Raw genomic sequence first — 18,189 nt, 5'->3', positions numbered from 1 at the left:
CTAAACGTTTAAGGGTGTTTTTACACTATTTGAACTTTCAATTGGTATCAGAGCAAGTACATTTCTAGTGGTTTCATTAGCATTGTGTGATCCTTGACTCCCTATTGAGATGGATCGATCTCAATCCCTAAATGCACCTCTATATTTTGATGGTAGTAATTATGTTTTTTGGAAGATTCGCATGAGAGCATTTTTGTGTTCCATTGATGAATCTGTTTGGGATGCTGTTGAGATTGGTTGGACCAGACCTGAGGCAGCCAAATCCACATGGGATAAGGCAGCACTCGCTGCATCTAATGCTAACAGTAAAGCACTCAATCCTATTTTCTGTGGTGTGTCTCCAGATAAATTTCACAGGATCTCTCACATTACCGTTGCCAAAGAAACATGGGAGATATTGGAGACCACTTATGAAGGCACGAAGAAAGTAAAAGACACCAAGCTGCAGATGCTAACCATTCGGTTTGAGGAGTTAAAAATGAGTGAGGATGAGTCTTTTGACTCTTTCTATAGCAGGCTGAATGAGGTGCTTGTGAGCAACACTACAAGAAATCTGGATTTAGGCGGCGTTTTTTTTAGTGACGTTTTTTAATTCGCCACTATAAGTGGTATACTGTAACGTTTCTGAAAAACGCCGCTAAAGAGTGAGTGTTTAGCGACGTTTTTCAGAAAACGTCGCTACAACTCAAACAATAGCGACGTTTTTGAAAACGCCACAATAAGTATAGTTTTAGTAGCGTTTTTCTAGTTTATAGCGACGTTTTAAGAAAACGTCGCTGTAGGTTTAAAGAACACTGCCATTAAAGTGCAAAAGAAAAAAACTCTTGCCCCACATTTTTGACTTTTCCGCACAAACTTTTGCCAGCAAAGTGCAAAAGAAAAAAATCTTGCCGCCCATTTTTTACTTTTCCACACAAACTTTTGGAAAAATTTCATTTCCCACACTTTTTTCCCTCTTCTTTTTTTTTTTTTTTTTCACTTTGTTTTTCTTTCTTTTCTTTTGTTCACCGTGTCCCACACTCCTAGTTCACTTCTTCTTCTTTTTTTTTCCTCCACTTTATTTTTCTTTTTCTCACTTCGTGTCCCACACTCTCAGTTCTCTTGGTTCTACATTCTCTCTTCTCCCATGTCTCTAATCTCCAAAGCAGCCACACTTCTTCTCCCTCAAGCCTCCACACATTTTCTCTCCTCCCTTGCCACCCCTAGCCACCGCTGTAGCAACCCCAAGCCACTGCTGACCCACCATTTCTTCAGAGTGTAAGTCTTTGTTTTTGGCTTATGGGTTTACTTTGATTTGATTTTTCTTTAATGGGTATGGAGCTTTTGTACTAATTTTTGCTCTTTTTTTGTTTTGGTTGGAAAGTTTTTACTGTTCAAGTTTCTTTAGAGTGTAAGTTTTTGTTTTTAGCTTATGGGTTTGCTTTTGATTTGGTTTTTCTTTAATGGGTCATGAAGTTTTAGTGCTAATTTTTGCTCTTTTTTTTTTTTTGGTTGGAAATTGGTATAGAAAATTCTTATTCAGATTTGGCTGTTTGAGCAAAAGGACCTGAGAATCAACGGCTGAATGATTGTAAGTTTATGTACAAGTTTGTAAATCTTGTATTTTTTTTTTCTACTTAATTTTTCTATAGATTGTAGATTTCGATTTTTTTTTTTTTTTTTTTTTTTTTTTTTTTTTGTTATTGGTTTTGTGGTTTAGCAAAAGGATCTGAGACTTTATTTTCAATACCATTTCTTCAGGCATTATTTACAACCTAACAATCCATTGGAGGTATGTAAGGATTGTGTTCTATTTGCACCTTAAAATTTTAGTATTAACTTTGCAGTCATTTTTTTTTTTTTTAAATGTTTATAGAATGGTTTATGAAATTAATATAGTCCTATACAATTAATTTGCTTATGATGTTCAAAATTGGACTTATCTACCTAGGTATTATCCATGACATTCACAATGGCAACCATTGGAATAAAATTTTGATAATGAGCTCCCTGTATTCATGATTTCATTTAAAAGTTCTAAAACTAAGCTTTTTTTTTTTTTCTTTAACAATTATGTTATGGGATTACAATTATTACTTGATCAGTGGTATTGAGCTATGTTTGTGTGTGCGTGTGTTATTGTATTAGAAATTGCAATTATTACTTTATATGAAATTATAGTAATTTCTTTATAATCTTGGAAAATTAAGAAAGTTGTGGCTTTTTTTTTTTTTTTGCAGGTTCATTTGGTGTTATTGGCCTAGGTGTTGGTGTTTCACTCTTGTCATGAGTATATAATCTCAACTAAATGCTCTTTTTTCTTTTATATATATATATATATATATATATATATATATATATATATTGTTACTAAATTTTCATGCACCATGACTCATTAAAATTTTTTGCAATGGCACCCTTATTTGCCTTAAACATCATTTAAGTGTCCTCTTTTATCTTGCAGGTTAAGCACTCATTTATTGTGATAAGTTTGGATTTTTTTTGGAAAGGTGTTTGCTTGGCCTGAGCATAGTAAGTAATTTTTGCTTAAAACTTTGTACTTGAGATGTTGATAATTGTCTTGGAGTGGATTATTGAGTTGGAGCAAGCGGGTGGCTTGCATGGTGCTATAAGGCTGTTTACATTCATATTGGAAGTGTTTATTATTTTTTGAAAATTTGGATGGAAATTTTCATGTGTATTCCTATTTGCTTTGTTTGTGAAGAGTTTTAAAGTTGTCTTGTGTAATATGATTTGCATGTTTATGAAAATAAGTGGTTATGAAGTTGTTGTATACTATAGGACAAGTTTATGTGTAATCTTCTTTAGATGGTTTTTGCTTATTTCTTAAGAGGTTAAATGCTTAATCCGTTTGTGTGAATGAGGATATTGATAGACTTGATATGGTTTGTTTATTATATTTAAGATTATGTGTAATCCTATTTGCATGTTTATGAAACTAAGTGGTTTCGAATATACTGTTTACTATATTTAAGTGTATGTGTAATTCTACTTTCATGGTTTTTGCTTAAGTTTGTAGAAAGTGAATCGTTATGATAACTTGGAGGAGCATGTAACTCAAATGATGCAGCTAATGCAAAATAGGCTAAATCATTCTTCAGAAGCTAGACGAGTGTTAGATTTTAATGTTTTAAGAATGTATTGGGTGTTTAAATTTTTTAAGTATAGCAACTATTATTTTGTTACTCAAAATGATTTCTTTATGAATTTATTAGATACTTTTAATTTGTATTCAGGGTGGTTTCAGTTTAGATCATCAATCTCCAACTCCTCATAGATCGCAAGCTTCATCCAATCAAGAAACTAGCACATAGTGGTAAATGCAATGTTGCAATGTTTTATAAGGACTCCATCCCAAGTTGTTTTGAACAACCACATTTATTTTGGAAGAATTTTACTTTGTTTATAATATTGTAATAGTTTGGGTGGTGGTTCTTTTTGTGTAGGTAGACAAGTGTCTTGTTACAACCACATTTCTTTTAGAAGTATTGTACTTTGTTTATAATATTGTCATAGTTTAGGTGGTTTTTTTTTTTTTTTTTTTTTTTTTTGTAGGTAGACAAGTGTATTGGAATTAAATATATATAGTTATATATCTATTTGAATCTATGGTTAATGCGTTATTGTGTTAGTTTGGACATTTCTTATTTTTGGACATTTATTGTGGAATATTGATGATCAGGTTGTTATTGTGGAATATTGTGTATTAGGCAAATCATCAGTTTGGACATTTGTTAGTTTGAGCAAGTTTATATAGTAGCATTTTTAATGTTAAAAAATAATGAGCAAGTTTTAGCGACGTTTGTAAAACGTCGCTAAAACAATGAGAAAATTATTTTTAGCGATGTTTTTAAAAACGTCGCTATAGGTCTACTTATTTGCGGCGTTTTAAAAGCGCCACTAAGTGTATTTTCCTAGATTATATACGGATGTTATATTATATAGTGACGTTTTAAAAAACGTCACTAAAAGTTGCTGAACGCCATTAAAGATTCACATATGGCGACGTTTTTGGAAACGTCGCAATAGACCTATAGCGACCAGCCTATTGCGACATTTTCGAACGTCCCAAAAAAAACGTCGCTGTAGTTTATAGTGACGTTTTTTGGGTTTTTAGTGACGTTTTACAAACGTTGCCTAAACCCAAATTTCTTGTAGTGCAAGTTTAATTTGGGAGAGAAAACGGAGGATTCTAAAATTGTAAGGAAGATCCTTCAATCATTGCCGGAAAGTTTTCGTGCCAAAGTGACAGCGATTGAAAAGAGCAAAGACCTTAATGACATCAAAGTCCAGGAGCTGGTTGGTTCTCTTCAAACTTATGAAATATCACTGCCTAATCAACGGAAGAGTAAATCTCTTGCTCTTAAGACCATTAATGAGAAGGTGGAAGATCATGACTCATCGGGAGAAGATGTGGTTGACAAAAATGTTGCATACCTTGTAAAAAATTTCCTAAAATTCTTGAAATTCAAGAATAATGGCAAATTTGGTGATAAAGGAAATTCCAAAGTTCAGGAAGGGAGAAAAGGGAATTCAAAAAGAAAGATGGAAAAGAATCCCAATCCACACAATGTGTCACTTGTTTCGAATGCAACGAGCATGGATACTTTAAGAAAGAATGTCCGAATTATTTGAAATCGAAAGGCAAAGTGTATGCCACGACATTGAGTGACTTGAATTCATCCGACTCAGATTCTGAAGAAAGCTGTGATAGAGAGGGGAACTATTCAGCCTTTATGACTATTGCCCATGTTGAGTCTTCAAACGAGTTGAATCTGCTTGTACGAGACCTTGGAGAACATAGTGATGAAGAATCATTGGGAGTTGTTGAAGAATCAGATGTTGAAGAAGATGAAAGCACAGCCAATCTTCAGGAGAATTATAACTCACTCCTGGAGAAGTCGGGAGAAGTACACAAGGGTGGCCAAGGCAGCTCTGAGAAAAATGAAGAATGCAGAGGAGGACTATAAGAGTCTCCTAATCCGATATAGGGAGGCCAAATGTGAGATAGAAACACTAAATGGTGAGCTGTTAGAAGCTTACACAAAAGTGAGATTTCTTGAGCAAGAAGTTGTGCAAGCGAATGCTAAAATAAAGAGGGTCACCACCAAGAAGCTAGATGATGTTATTTCATCTCAAAAGAGCTTTTCAGACAAATCCGGATTGGGATATACTGGAGGAAGTAGCTCATCTGGAAATGTCACTAAAGAAGTGAAGTTTATAAAGGCCAAAGAATCAGCTGATGTTGGCCCTACTGCTGAAAAGCCCAAGATAGAGGAGAAGAGGAATGTGGAGAACGAACGGTTGTTGAATTCACATAATCAATCTGTGGGCAGGTCTAAATCCCGAGCCAAGTCTCGTCCACGACCATAAAGAGGTCCTAGATCAAATTATGTGTGTCATCATTGCGGATTTCAAGGACATACTCGACCAAATTGTTAAAAGCTGAGAGCAATGAATAGTGCAACTCCTCAGAGGCAACGAGGACCTAGAAATGATAGGAGAAACTGGGCTGGTGAACTATCAAGAGATCAAAACGGTGATCCCAGAATGATGAATGTGATGAAGATGATTGGTGCATTCACCAACTGCTTGGAAAGCTTCACACAAAGGTTTGAAAGTCCTAACTCTCGTACCCAATCCTATAAGGAAATCACCCCAAACGCAAGTGACGTGTGGGTGAAAAAGGGTACTCATGCATAAGCATTACAACATGTCTATGCATTAATACTTCCTATACTTTGTGACGGTGTTTGATTGTTTACTTGTTGTTTATGTTGACGATTGTTTGTTTGTCTATTTGTGCATACTTTTGGTTTTCTTTTTGTTTTTTATCAATCTTTTTCTTCTTGTGTCAAAAAATCCAAAATACACATAAAAATAGAAAATCAAAAAGTTTGATTGACATTGTTGAGTTTTGTTTCAAAACTTGTTTTGCCTTGTACTTTTGTGCTAATGCCTTTGTGCATTTTCGAGCGTAGCTTGTTTCTTTGCACTCTTATCACTGTAGGAGAAATCTTAAAATCTATGTGATTGTTGTAAATAGATCTTCAAACTTGTCATGAATGATTAGTAAATGGTTATGTTGATCTTGAGACATGCATAGACTTGTGTCTATATATCTTCCCACTCTTTATTTTTGTTTTTGCTAAATAGAGCTCACCAAATGTAAATCTCCAAATGAAAAGAGATTTTGAGCTGCAAAAGTCTGTCGCACATACTAGTATTCGACTAGGAAAAAGGGAAAGCAACCAAAGTTTAAAGTGAATGTTTATTCAAAAAGCCAAAGGCTATCTCATCAAAGTGTAATATCAAACATCACTCTCACAATGAGAGGTGATTGTCTCAAAAAGATCAAATGGTATGATTGAAAGTGGAGTCAATTGTAAAGCTCCAAATTATGCTATCAAGTCTTGTGGGAGGTCATATATACATTCTTCTATAATTGAGATGGGTCACATGATCTAGTACTAATTGTGTATGCCTTGGTTGAATTGATCATTGAAACTTCACATTAGACTATGGACTATCTCTTTTTTGATATCCACACAAAACACACAAGTTTATGTTCAATAAATGTCATATTTGTAAGGTTGAATTTATTCAACCATCTAATTGGCTTTATTCCGTGCCAAATTTGCTTGTAATTCAGCATTTAGTAACCCTGTATTTAGGTGGGTTTGATGTAAGGGTAGTGAGTGAGATAGAGTGAAGTTTGCTCAAGAGTGTGCAAGAAAACAGAGACTCGCGGCTTGACCTCGCGGGTGACTCGCGGCTGCAAGCCGCTAGACGAAGCACACGTGCCAAGCATGCTAGAAGGTGAACAGTCATGCAAGCTGGAGCACTACAGGACAACTGGCCATACGGTTATCTCGCGACTGGATCTCGCGACTTAGTCAAGCCGCGAGGTCAAGCCGCGAGCCACCCCTGTTTTGTAAAACCTGACGTTTCACATTCCTCTCCCACTCCAGTATAAATACCCCTTTTACCCATGATTGTAAGAGAGCTTCCAGAGAGAATTTTGAGAGAGAAACTCTAAAGAAAAACAAGATTGATTCACCCACAATCTATACATTAGAGTCTCTTCAAATTCCTCAACTCTCTTCCTCTCTATTGTCAAATCCTTGAGAGGCATTATACCAAACCTGGTTCTCACCATATCATCACTGTGAGACAGTTGTTTGGATTTATGGGAAGCAGTTAGGAAGAAACCAATCTTCATTGGTTGTTGCCACGGTCTAGTAGCAGAATCCAGGAAGTTAGAAAAGAAAAAGGTTCGGCGCAACCTCGTTGGAGCAAGAAGCTTAGAGGGCTTAGGTGCACTGGGTAGATTAGGCTTGGAGGGTCTATTGCTGTCCTTGTATCCCAACTGTATTTTCTAGTGGATTGTTTACCGCTTGGAGGGTGGTGGAGAGGTTTTACGCCGAGGGCTTCAGTTTCCTCTTCGATAACACATCGCGTGTTGTCTTTGTGTTTGCATCTTCCTTTCTCTCTATCTTTGCCTTTTTATTATCTGCTGTGGATTTTGTTTTAATTTGGCTTAGATAGTTTTTATCAATTCCATATTATAGCTTATGTTAAGTTTCCGCACACTAGTTGTTTGACATAATGCTTGAATTGGTTAAGTTGTAATTTGGGGGTCTAAACGTTCAAGGGTATTTATACACGTTTTTTGAACTTTCAATATTCATTTATGTGATTGTACTTGATGAAATGTGTTTTCACATGCTCAATCTTTGTTGATTCAAGTACAAAAAGATTTTTGAAGTGTTTTAGGTGTTTTTGGAAAGTATTTAGTTCTTAAAATCTGAAAATTTCAAAAATTCATTTTTGCCCTATTTTGGTGACTCAGTCGCAGGTAAGTCAAGTCGCAGGCCTCAGTCGCGAGTTCGCGAGTCAATTTTGGCGACTTGTTCGCGAGTGGAAGGTCCAGTCGCGTGAGTTACTCAGAGATTTTCGCGGCTAAGCTCGAGACTCTCTCGCGGGTAGACTTTCCAGTCGCGAAAAACATTTAGAAAATTTTTTCAAAATTTTGTCTTTGAATGTTTTGCCAGCTTGACCTGGCGACTTGTTGGTGACTCACTTAAGTCGCGAAAAGCACGTGTTTGGCAAAAATAGGGGCCGTTTTTAAATCTTTTTCAGTTTTCCCTCGAACTTTTTATGACTATTCATCTTCTCTCTCAACTGTCTCCTTCCCAAACGTTCCGTGTAACCCATTTCAAACTCCATTGTTGCTTCATTTCTTCTCAAAATCATTAAGAAAAGGTATGGGTCTTCTCTTCCTCACTTCATATGCTATGGTTTGTGTGTTACTTTCTTGCTATTTGGGTTGTTATTTTTGTCATATTGTGTTCAATCATTTTACTCTTTGTGTGCTGGGTATGGTGGATTGTGTCTAATGCTGATTTCATCTGATATTGTTTTGTTGGTCACAATGTTCTTATTCTTTGTTCTGTGCTTTGGTTGTTGGTGATTTTCAAACTCTTTTGTTAAATGGGTTTGGTACTTTTTGTGACTTACTCCATTCATTTGTGTGTGTGTTGATGTTTGCCTGAGGCATTGGATTACTTATCTCATATTAATGTGTTTTATGTTGACTCAACATGTGTGTGCTTGCGTCTTGAAAGTATCTCCTTAAAACATTTCATTTTCTGAATGTTATGCCTCACTGCCATGTGCTCCTCTTTGGGTGTTTGTGGTTTCCACTGATCTTTCATTTTGATATTTTATGCCTATTCCTGTCTTATGTGGTCTTATTTATGCTATCCGTTCTTAATGTTCGAATGTTGTAAATCTGTGCATATCATGGTCATGGTAGACTGTCTCATTGACAGTTATTTCTAAATTTGTGTTTCTTTATGCTCTATTGCACTTTCACCATTTTGTTGCACCTGACTCATTGTGCACTTTAGTATTGATTGTGGTTTTGTTTGGGTTTGACCTGTCTTAAGTTTGTATTTGTGTATAAAATCTCTGGTTTACACTCTTATTTGCATCTAATCATGTTGATGTTTATCTTGTGGAGTGCTTTTTTTGGTTCTTTGCTGTGTGTCTATTCTCTTGCAAATGACTCGTTGATCCTCTAAGGGCAACGACATTGTTACTGACGATCCAGCAACCCCAGTTGCTAAAAGGACTCGACTCTCATCTTAGTCATCTCAAGACTCCAATTTGGAGAGGTTCAGAACCCTGCTTACCTCACACATCTACTCAAACATCTTTCACAAGTCAACTCCTATAGTGGAACGGGTGGTTGATTTTGACACCTTAGGGACCACATTTATCCCTCGAATCTTTGAGCCACGAGATTGGGCAAACTTATTTGGGAATGCTACTCTAATATGAGTGATCTTGGAGTTGAACTAATTTTCTGGGTCAGAGGAAAAGAGTTTGGCATTTCCCCGAACTCCATCGTCGATATTCTTTGCATCACTAGACCTCAGAATGTGGATCTAACTCCGTACGATGATCGAACTCCAGAGATTCAAGACATTCTACAAGTTCTAGGATCTGTTCATGAAATATCCAACACAGGCACATCCATCAGCACCGCAAAGTTTGCACCAGAGCTGACCACACTAAAGCTGATCATGTTCTCTAATCTCTACCCACTGTCCAACACTACCTTCATAAATCTTGGGAGAGCTCAATTCCTTTGTGATCTTATTACAGAGCCCCCATTGATATCTATGCTCACATCTTTCAAACCATGAGGAAGACCACGGCTAGAACTGCAGCTCGAGGATGTATTCCATTTTGCAGTCTCATCATGAAGTTCATTCTTCGTGAAGGCATTGTTCCTCCCTCAGATGGAAAAATGTTGACCCATCAGCATCCAATTTCCATGTACACTCTACAAGCCAGCAGAAGTCATTCCTCTAAAACACCAAAGAGTGTACACATCTCTCCGGTTACTCCATCTGCTCCTGAGTCAGAGACACCTGTACATACCACACCTACTTCGCGTGTCATCCCTGAAGTTCCACAAGCTAGCATTCTGCAAGCACAGACTGATCCTCAAACTGATAGAGTAGGTAGTTTGCTTGCAAATATTCAGAAACGCATTGATGAGATGGTGACACTTCTCTACTCCACCAACAACCATGTTCAAATGCGACTCGAGACCATGGAGAATCAGCTAGAAGCTATTCAACAAAAGTTAGATGACAGCCTTTAGTATTCGTGCCAAAAAGGGGGAGAGCATTCAGTAAGGGGGAGAAAGCTCAAAGGGAAGTGTGCATAGTTATAGGGGGAGTACACACATACTTTTGTTTTAAGACTTATCCTTTAAAATTATAGGTTTATGTTTTTGGATATTTAGTGTTTCTATGGGTTTGATACACTATGGTTTTGGTGTATTTTTGTTTCTAACTCATATCTTATAAACTTGGTTTACTCTTTATATATATTGTTGATGTTATTCAGTATATATTGTGTTTTGTACCCATGTTGCTTATATAAGCTTTTAGAGTTATGTTTTTATGCATATTTGTAGGCTTTATGGTTTGTACCATGCTTTATGCAGCCTTTTATGCTTTGTTTAAATCAGTACTTCTATCTAAATGTCTTGCATTTTCTTTTAAGTACTGTCACTCTTGTGCCCTTGTAGGATTGTTCCTAGATGCATATACTTAGTGTATTATGCATTGGTTGAGTGTTGGGCATACAAGTAACTTGCATTTTTCTTGTTAACCTGTATGTTCAAGTGTTCATTCCAAGTGTGAATGAGCACTGTGATCACTACCTTGTAGTGGTTACCTGTTTGATCAAGCCATGAGTTGGTTCTTCTCTTCATCTTTGCTTTATCACTTTAAGCCTGTTTCATATGCATTTCATGCTTTTCTGCATACAATGATCATGGTGTATTGTTGTGTTTCAGGAGTTTCATGTTCTTATGATTCAAGTGCTTCACAGCTTCTAGAGTTAGGTGTGAATGAGTTTTGCTCAACTGTTCCCAACTCACATGTTAAGTCTAGAGTCTGTTTTATGGTTTTGTCACGGAATAGCCAAAGGAGAAGATTGTAAGGTTGAATTTAATCAACCATCTTGTTGGCTTTATTCCGTGCCAAATTTGCTTGTATTTCAGCATTTAATAACCCTGTATTTAGGTGGGTTTTGTTGTAAGGGTAATGAGTGAGATAGAGTGTTGATTGCTCAAGAGTATGCAAGAAAACAGAAACTTGCGGCTTGATCTCGCTGGTGACTCGCAGCTGCAAGCCGCCAAATGTGGCACATGTGCCAAGCATGCCAAAAGGTGAACAGTCATGCTAGCTGGAGCACTACAGGACAAAACAGGACAATTGGCCATACGGTTATCTCGCAACTGGATCTCGCGACTCAGTCAAGTCGCGAGGCCAAGCCGCGAGCCACTCCTGTTTTGACAAACCTGACGTTTCACATTCTCCTCTCACCTTAGTATAAATACCCCTTATACCCACAAATGAAAGAGAGCTTCTAGAGAGAATTTTGAGAGAGAAACCCTAGAGTAAAACAAGATCGATTCACCTACAATCTATACATTAGAGTCTCTTCAAATTCCTCAACTATTTTCCTCTCTATTGTCAAACCCTTGAGAGGCATTTTACCAAAACCTTGTTCTCACCATATTCATTACTGTGAGAGGGTTGTTTGGTGTTTTAGGAAGCAGTTAGAAAGGAACCAATCTACATTGGTTGATGCTATGGTCAAGTAGCGGAATCCGGGAAGTTAGAAAAGAAAAATGTTCGGCGCAACCTCGTTGGAGCAAGAAGCTTGGAGGGCTTAGGTGCACTGGGTAGATTAGGCTTGGAGATTCTATTGTTGTCCATGTATCCCAACTACATTTTCTAGTGGATTGTTTACCGCTTGGAGGGCGATGAAAAGGTTTTACGCCGAGGGCTTCGGTTTCCTCTTCGATAACACATCGCGTGTTATCTTTATGTTTGCGTCTTCCTTCCCTTTTATCTTTGCCTTTTATTATCTGCTGTGGGTTGTGATTTTAATTTGGCTTAGATAGTTTTTCCAATTCTACATTATAGCTTTTGTTCATTTTTCGCACACTAGTTTTTTGACATAAAGCTTGAATTGGTTAATTTGTAAATTGGGGGTCTAAACGTTCAAGGGTGTTTTTACACTATTTGAACTTTCAACCTGGTCTTAAAATCAGATGTAGGTAGCCTCACATCATCAAAAGTGGTGGTTTTCCTGTAGATATCCCTCTCATTGGCATCGACACTATTCTACAAAGCAGGCTCCCTCACAATCTTCTACGCATTTGCAGCAGCATCATCACGATGGTATGACACCAAAATCCCTAATTTGGAATCTAGAGCTGGTTCTACTGCTTGAAAGGGGAACGTCCTTAAATTTTTTTTTTTTTTTTTTTTTTAACAGATTTTTCTTATTTCCTTTTAATTCCGAAATTTTTTTTTTTCTTAAAAAAGTGTCAAAACAGCGTCGTTTTAGCACCCTTAAAAGCAGCACCTAACTGAGCTCTAATGGAATACAATATTGACAAAAATTAAAAGTTAAAGAACTGAAATAACAAAACTGAAAATTAGATGACTGAAATAAAAAAGACTGAAAGTTAAAAGATCAGTTTTAGATTTTTGCCTAAAATTTAATTACGTGACTGCGTCCACAATTAATATTATCCTTCTTGCGTAGGCCACAAACTATTCAAACTATTTTACAACATTTTTACACAAATTGTTGTTATAGCCAACTTCTTACTGGTTCTCATCTAGACCCACCGATAACATAACTTTTTTATTTATCTATAATGATTTACCACATCATCAGTTTGTAAAAGTTTTTGTAAAAGAATTTGTATCTCTAGCATTTTCCTTTACAAATATATGTTTCACTAATTACAAGAAATAATTCAGATAGGAAAATGTTAGAAATATTATTAATTTTACTTGAAAACTTTACAAATTGATTTGACAATTAATATGATATGTGGACATTAATAACCTATTAAATGCATTTTTGAATTATTTTTTGTGATTAGTGATACATTTTTGTAAGCCTAATGTTATAAAATTTATAATATCCCTAACATCATTCATTCAAATGCTTATTTATTATCTTCTTGAGGTGTCATTAATCGCATTCATTTCTACATCATTTGAAAGTTTTTTTTATAGTAAATTTGTTGTAGTTTTAGCGTTTTCCCCCCAAAAAAAGCATATTACAAAATGAAAGGAATAGATTTTTGTTATAAAAAAATGATTATATTAAATACTAATTAAATATTATTTAAATAATAACAAAAAGACCCCAATTAATTATACGCGTCTCCAAATTTGTTGGGCCGCTCTGCACACAGGGACATAGAGACATGCCTCAGCTAACCACCTCTCGATCAATAACAAAATCTTAGCATTCACTTTATTACACACCAATCACCAGATGCTACCTCAACAACTATGAACATGTTTTTTTGTGTCATTCACTATGCTTGTCGTTTTTAACAAAAAAAAGCTACCAATCCAGATGTGCTAAAAATGACAAAACCCATATAAAAAAAAAAAAAAAAAAAAAAAAAAAAAAAAAAACTAACCTTGCAGCCAAGTGGGTACTCTCCCATTTTAGGCCACAAACCAGAGTGAACAAATCGGTCAGCAGCGGAAACTCGGCGTAGAACATAATTTGTTTCAAGCTACTCAAGTGAAATTAGTGGTTAACTCGTGTACCATAATTTGACAAAAATGATATATAAATATAAATGGATTTAAGTTATACTTAGTATAACTTCGTAAGAAAGTTACACTTATCAATATATATATATAAAACCGAAGCTTTTAAAGCTCCCACAATTTTCCACGTCAGCATAATATTTAAAAAAAAAAAAACCCATAAACCCAAAAAAATAAATATAAATTCTAAAACCAAAAATAAAAACATAAACGCAAAATGCTTTTCTAAAACCCTATAAACTGCTCTGCCATTCTCCCACACGCAACCTTTTCCTTCCTCTGCCTTCTCCTTCCTCCAAAACGCAGACTGTCGTTCCCCTACACGCAAAACGCAGCTCAACGGCTCCACCTTCAGTCCAAAACGCAGGCCACCATTAGCCCTTCTCTCCCACAACTCAACGGTTCCACCTTCTCCGGCACCACCCTTCTCCAGCTCTACATTTGTCAGTGCTACCCATCTCTCACCCTCAGTTCTTCTCTCCCACAACACTGTCGACACTTGGGTTTCTACCACCAGGTTTGTTGTTGGGTTCTACCCCTATCGAATTTTTATTTTTATTTTTCGTATCTAATTTGAGTTTGGGGTGAGTTTGTAGAGAAAATCTAATTTGAGTTTGGGGTGAGTTTGTAGAGAAATTCGAGTTTGGTTTTGAGAATATATGCTTATACATGACTGTATTTTGGTTGAAATCAAAGAAGCCCCAACACCCCAAGGCAGAACAACCCCACTTGAGGGTGTGGCTGAAGAGAATAGAATCCCAACCCTTCACCCTCGAAGTGTTTGACAAAATTCCTGAGCCAAACTGAAAAAAGGGCTTTGGCTTGGAGGCATGACGCTTCCTTTCCTCTTTCTCTTTTGTCTTAATTTAAGTTTTTTTTTTTTTTTTTTTTTGGTAGAGCTTCCACGTCTTCTTCTTCTTCCTCTGGATTGGATTTCTGGTATTGGTCTTCACTACTCATTTGATCTGTAGAGTTGATTTTGCTTTTGATTCTGTTTGATCTGTATGTATATTTGTGTTCTGTTTGTGTGTATATGTGTACATAATATGTATGTATTTAAGCTTCGCTGAAATTAATGCTACGTGTTTCATATTATTCTGTCGGTTTTGTATTTTGTGACTAGGTTTCTGTGTTTGTGTGGTTGGCTTCAATGTTTTGCTTAATGAAATGATTTCATTGATTTGGGACATGAAATTTTTTGAACTCTGTTTTTAGTTTTTAATTGCCTTGATTTAAAGCTTTGAGAACTTCTTATTTGTTCACTTGATTGTGGTTTACTTTTATGCCAAAATGAATTGTGCTTAGAAAATATGTATTTTCTTTTGGGGAAAACAGAGATTCTAATGTAAAGTTCACATTGTTTGTAAATCACTGTAAGCTGACATATGTTTTGTGAAAGTCCCCTATTTTGGATTGGTAAAAATTAGATGTGAAGAATAAAGGGGTTTTTGCTGAATTCGTTTATTTTTGTTTGTGTTGTTAGGAAGTGGAAGGATATTGTGGATGAATCAACCTGGGGAACACACATCCTCTACTTTAATGGGTAACACTGATTGTACTATTTGGAATGAATTTAATTTCAGTTTCTCTTTTGAGTAAGTAACTGAGTGCAGATTGCATTATAGAAAGTAAGTTAAAATTGGTAATTGTTGTTGTTGGCAGCTGATGGAGACTCACCTCAGTAGAAAGTTACTCAAAATGGTTATAAGTTGCTATAAGTTGATTTTTTTTGGGTTATCTTTGAATTACAGCAGGTACTGTTAGTGAGAATTTGTATTGCAACTCCCAACTAAAACTGTGAGTTATAATTTTGTTAATAGAGAACTATAAGCGTTTAGAATTTTGGTTAAGAGTAATGATTTTTACTGATAAGTTCTTTGGAATTTTGGTTTTCTTTTTAAAATTTTCTTATTGAATAGATGTAAGCCTCAAAAGTTTGATTCCCTTGCTCTTTCTTATTTCACTTTTATGCTATTGGTTAAATGATTTGTGAAGCTTTCTTTAATTTACAACCTCTCTCTTTTAGTTTATTTGATTGCAACTCAGAAAATGAAGAGATATGAAGAGTATGTTGGGAGAGGAGCGTTGAAGAAGAAGAATGAAGAAAAATTGAGAGAGGGAAGGGAAAATGCAAGAAGCATAACAGAAAGTCAAAAACATAAAATTTAGTGCTATATACAAAGACAAAAGAACACCTCAATCAGAATGAGAAAGGGTTTGTTCCTTATTTCACTTATTTTTTTATTCATTTAGTATTTTGGATTTTTCAAATTTAAATTTTGAATGTTTTTTTTTTCCTTTATGATTTAATTTTGGAATTTCGTACTTTCAAATATTTATTTAACTAGCTTTTTCTTTTAATGTGAGGTTGATTAATTAAATATGTATTTAACTATCCCGTGCATCGCACGGGTTAGCGACTAGTTTTTTTAATGACTAAATACCATACCATTCCTTGGTTGACATGACAAATTAGTATCACAATCGGAGTCACTATTGTGAAATGTTTCAAATTGAAACGAGTGGACCAGGGTCTTAATTACTTGCACATATAAGTATAGCTTTGGTTAATAGTTATAAGCAGCCATCAGCTTTATCAAAAACCTAAACTAGCGCTATGAGAGACTGAAAGGGACACTGAAAATAGCGCTGTGTGAGACTATAAATATCCAAGTAGGCATATCCGGCTGCACTCTTTTTCATATGCACCAGCACCCCGCATTAATTTCCTTTACTTGCCACCCATATGATCCTCATCTAAATTCTAACCCACAACCATTAACTCTCACACATGCAGAGACACACACTCTCTCTCTTCATAATTTTTGTATGCACATCCATTCAAGGCAACATTGATAGGTAGATGTCTGGTGACTGTTGTTCTGTCACATAGCGTAAATGGCCATTTGCACTCTTTTCTTTCTTATTAGTATGTGTTTTGCTTGATCACCTACACATCTCAAAAACTTTTAGTTTAGGTGTGGTGGTAGATACACTATGGAGATTGAGGTAGCTAGTAGTTTTCAAAGTCTCTCATAGAGTCTATCTATAAGATGTTAAGGTGATAAAGACAATACTTGACATCTCATTAATGAATTAAAATTTGCGCAAAAATCTAAAACTGACCCTTTAATTATCAGTTTTTTTCATTTAAGTTCTCTAATTTTCAGTGTTGTCAGTTTAGTCCTCTAACTTTTAATTGTTATCAATTCGGTACTCCGTTAAATCTCAGTTACCTGCTACCGTTAAGTGAGCCAAAACAACACTGTTTTGGCTCTTTTTCTTTTTCTTTTTCTTTTTTTTTTTCCATAAATTCCGGAATTAAAAAAAAAAAAAAAAAAAAAAACCCATCGTGTTCTTTGTTCTCAGTTGTTTTGGCTCTTTTTTTTTTTCTTTTTCTTTTTTTTTCATAAATTCCGGAATTAAAAAAAAAAAAAAAAAAAAAAAAACCCATCGTGTTATTTGTTCTCAGTTGTTTTTGGCTCTTTTTTTTTCTTTTTCTTTTTCTTTTTTTCATAAATTCCGGAATTTAAAATAAAAAATAAAAAATAAAAATAAATAAATAAATAAATAAAAACCCCATCGTGTTCTTTGTTCTCAGGCTTTACCAATATACTCCCATTGGTGGACAAGTCTAACAAAGCATTAGAACAACAATCACCATCTTGACCCGTAGTCTTGAACTCATTTTCACTGCAACGATTTAGAGGTCTCACATCATCTAACCTGGTCTTAAAATCAGATGTAGGTACCCTCACATCATCAAAAGCGGTGGTTTTCCCGTAGATATCCCTCTCATTGACATCGACACTATTCTACAAAGCAGGCTCCCTCACAATCTTCTGAGCATTTGCAGCATCATCATCACGATGGTATGACACCAAAATCCCTAACTTGGAATCTGGAGCTGCTTGTACTCGATGTCGTTCCCCTTAAATTTTTTTTTTTTTTTTTTTTTTTTACAGATTTTTCTTATTTCCTTTTAATTCCGAAATTTAAAAAAAAAAATATATATATATATATATATATATTGTCAAAACGGCGTCGTTTTAGCACCCTTAACAGCAGCACCTAACTGAACTCTAACATAATACTATATTAACAAAAATTGAAAGTTAGAGATCTGAAATGACAAAACTGAAAGTTAAGCGACTGCAGAAAAAAAAAAAAAAAAAAAAAAAGACTGAAAATTAGAAGATCAGTCTTAGATTTTTGCCCAAAATTTAATTACGTGGCTGCGTCCACAATTAATATTATCCTTCTTGCGTAGGCCACAAAACCCGCAAAGAGCAGGGCGAGTTGACATGACTAGTAGCGTTGTACCCCCTGGCATTTCCCTTATATATATTCAAGCAACTCAACCAGACATGTTGCAGTCCCTCATAACTACTCAAGCTGCACATGGTCGGCTTTTGGATACCTTGATGGGTGACATGGCTGACTTGCATATTATATATTCAACGACATCAGTTGAGAAGTTCCTTGTATTTGGCTCCACCTCCTGGACCCT

The 18,189-nt window shown here is 35.6% G+C and overlaps 2 long non-coding RNA genes across 3 annotated transcripts; both read left to right on the top strand.

The window, feature by feature from the left end:
* The first annotated feature begins 1,071 nt into the window (after positions 1-1,071).
* Positions 1,072-3,492, top strand: LOC115967273. Its single transcript, XR_004086417.1, has 7 exons — positions 1,072-1,257; positions 1,364-1,390; positions 1,508-1,570; positions 1,741-1,771; positions 2,220-2,269; positions 2,444-2,511; positions 3,237-3,492. It is a non-coding gene; the product is annotated as an uncharacterized LOC115967273 (long non-coding RNA).
* A 10,427-nt stretch (positions 3,493-13,919) lies between these two features.
* Positions 13,920-17,546, top strand: LOC115969499. 2 transcript variants are annotated; one of them, XR_004086987.1, is made up of 4 exons: positions 13,920-14,196; positions 15,163-15,222; positions 15,342-15,894; positions 17,422-17,546. It is a non-coding gene; the product is annotated as an uncharacterized LOC115969499 (long non-coding RNA). The 2 variants fall into 2 exon arrangements; XR_004086986.1 differs by lacking the exon at positions 17,422-17,546 and having other exon boundaries at positions 15,342-15,950.
* Positions 17,547-18,189: the final 643 nt, after the last annotated feature.

This window comes from Quercus lobata, chromosome 11 (assembly GCF_001633185.2).
Source record: "Quercus lobata isolate SW786 chromosome 11, ValleyOak3.0 Primary Assembly, whole genome shotgun sequence".
Taxonomy (NCBI): Eukaryota; Viridiplantae; Streptophyta; class Magnoliopsida; order Fagales; family Fagaceae; genus Quercus; species Quercus lobata.
Note: the sequence above shows the minus strand (reverse complement) of the source record. Positions and strands in the feature narration are given on the sequence as shown.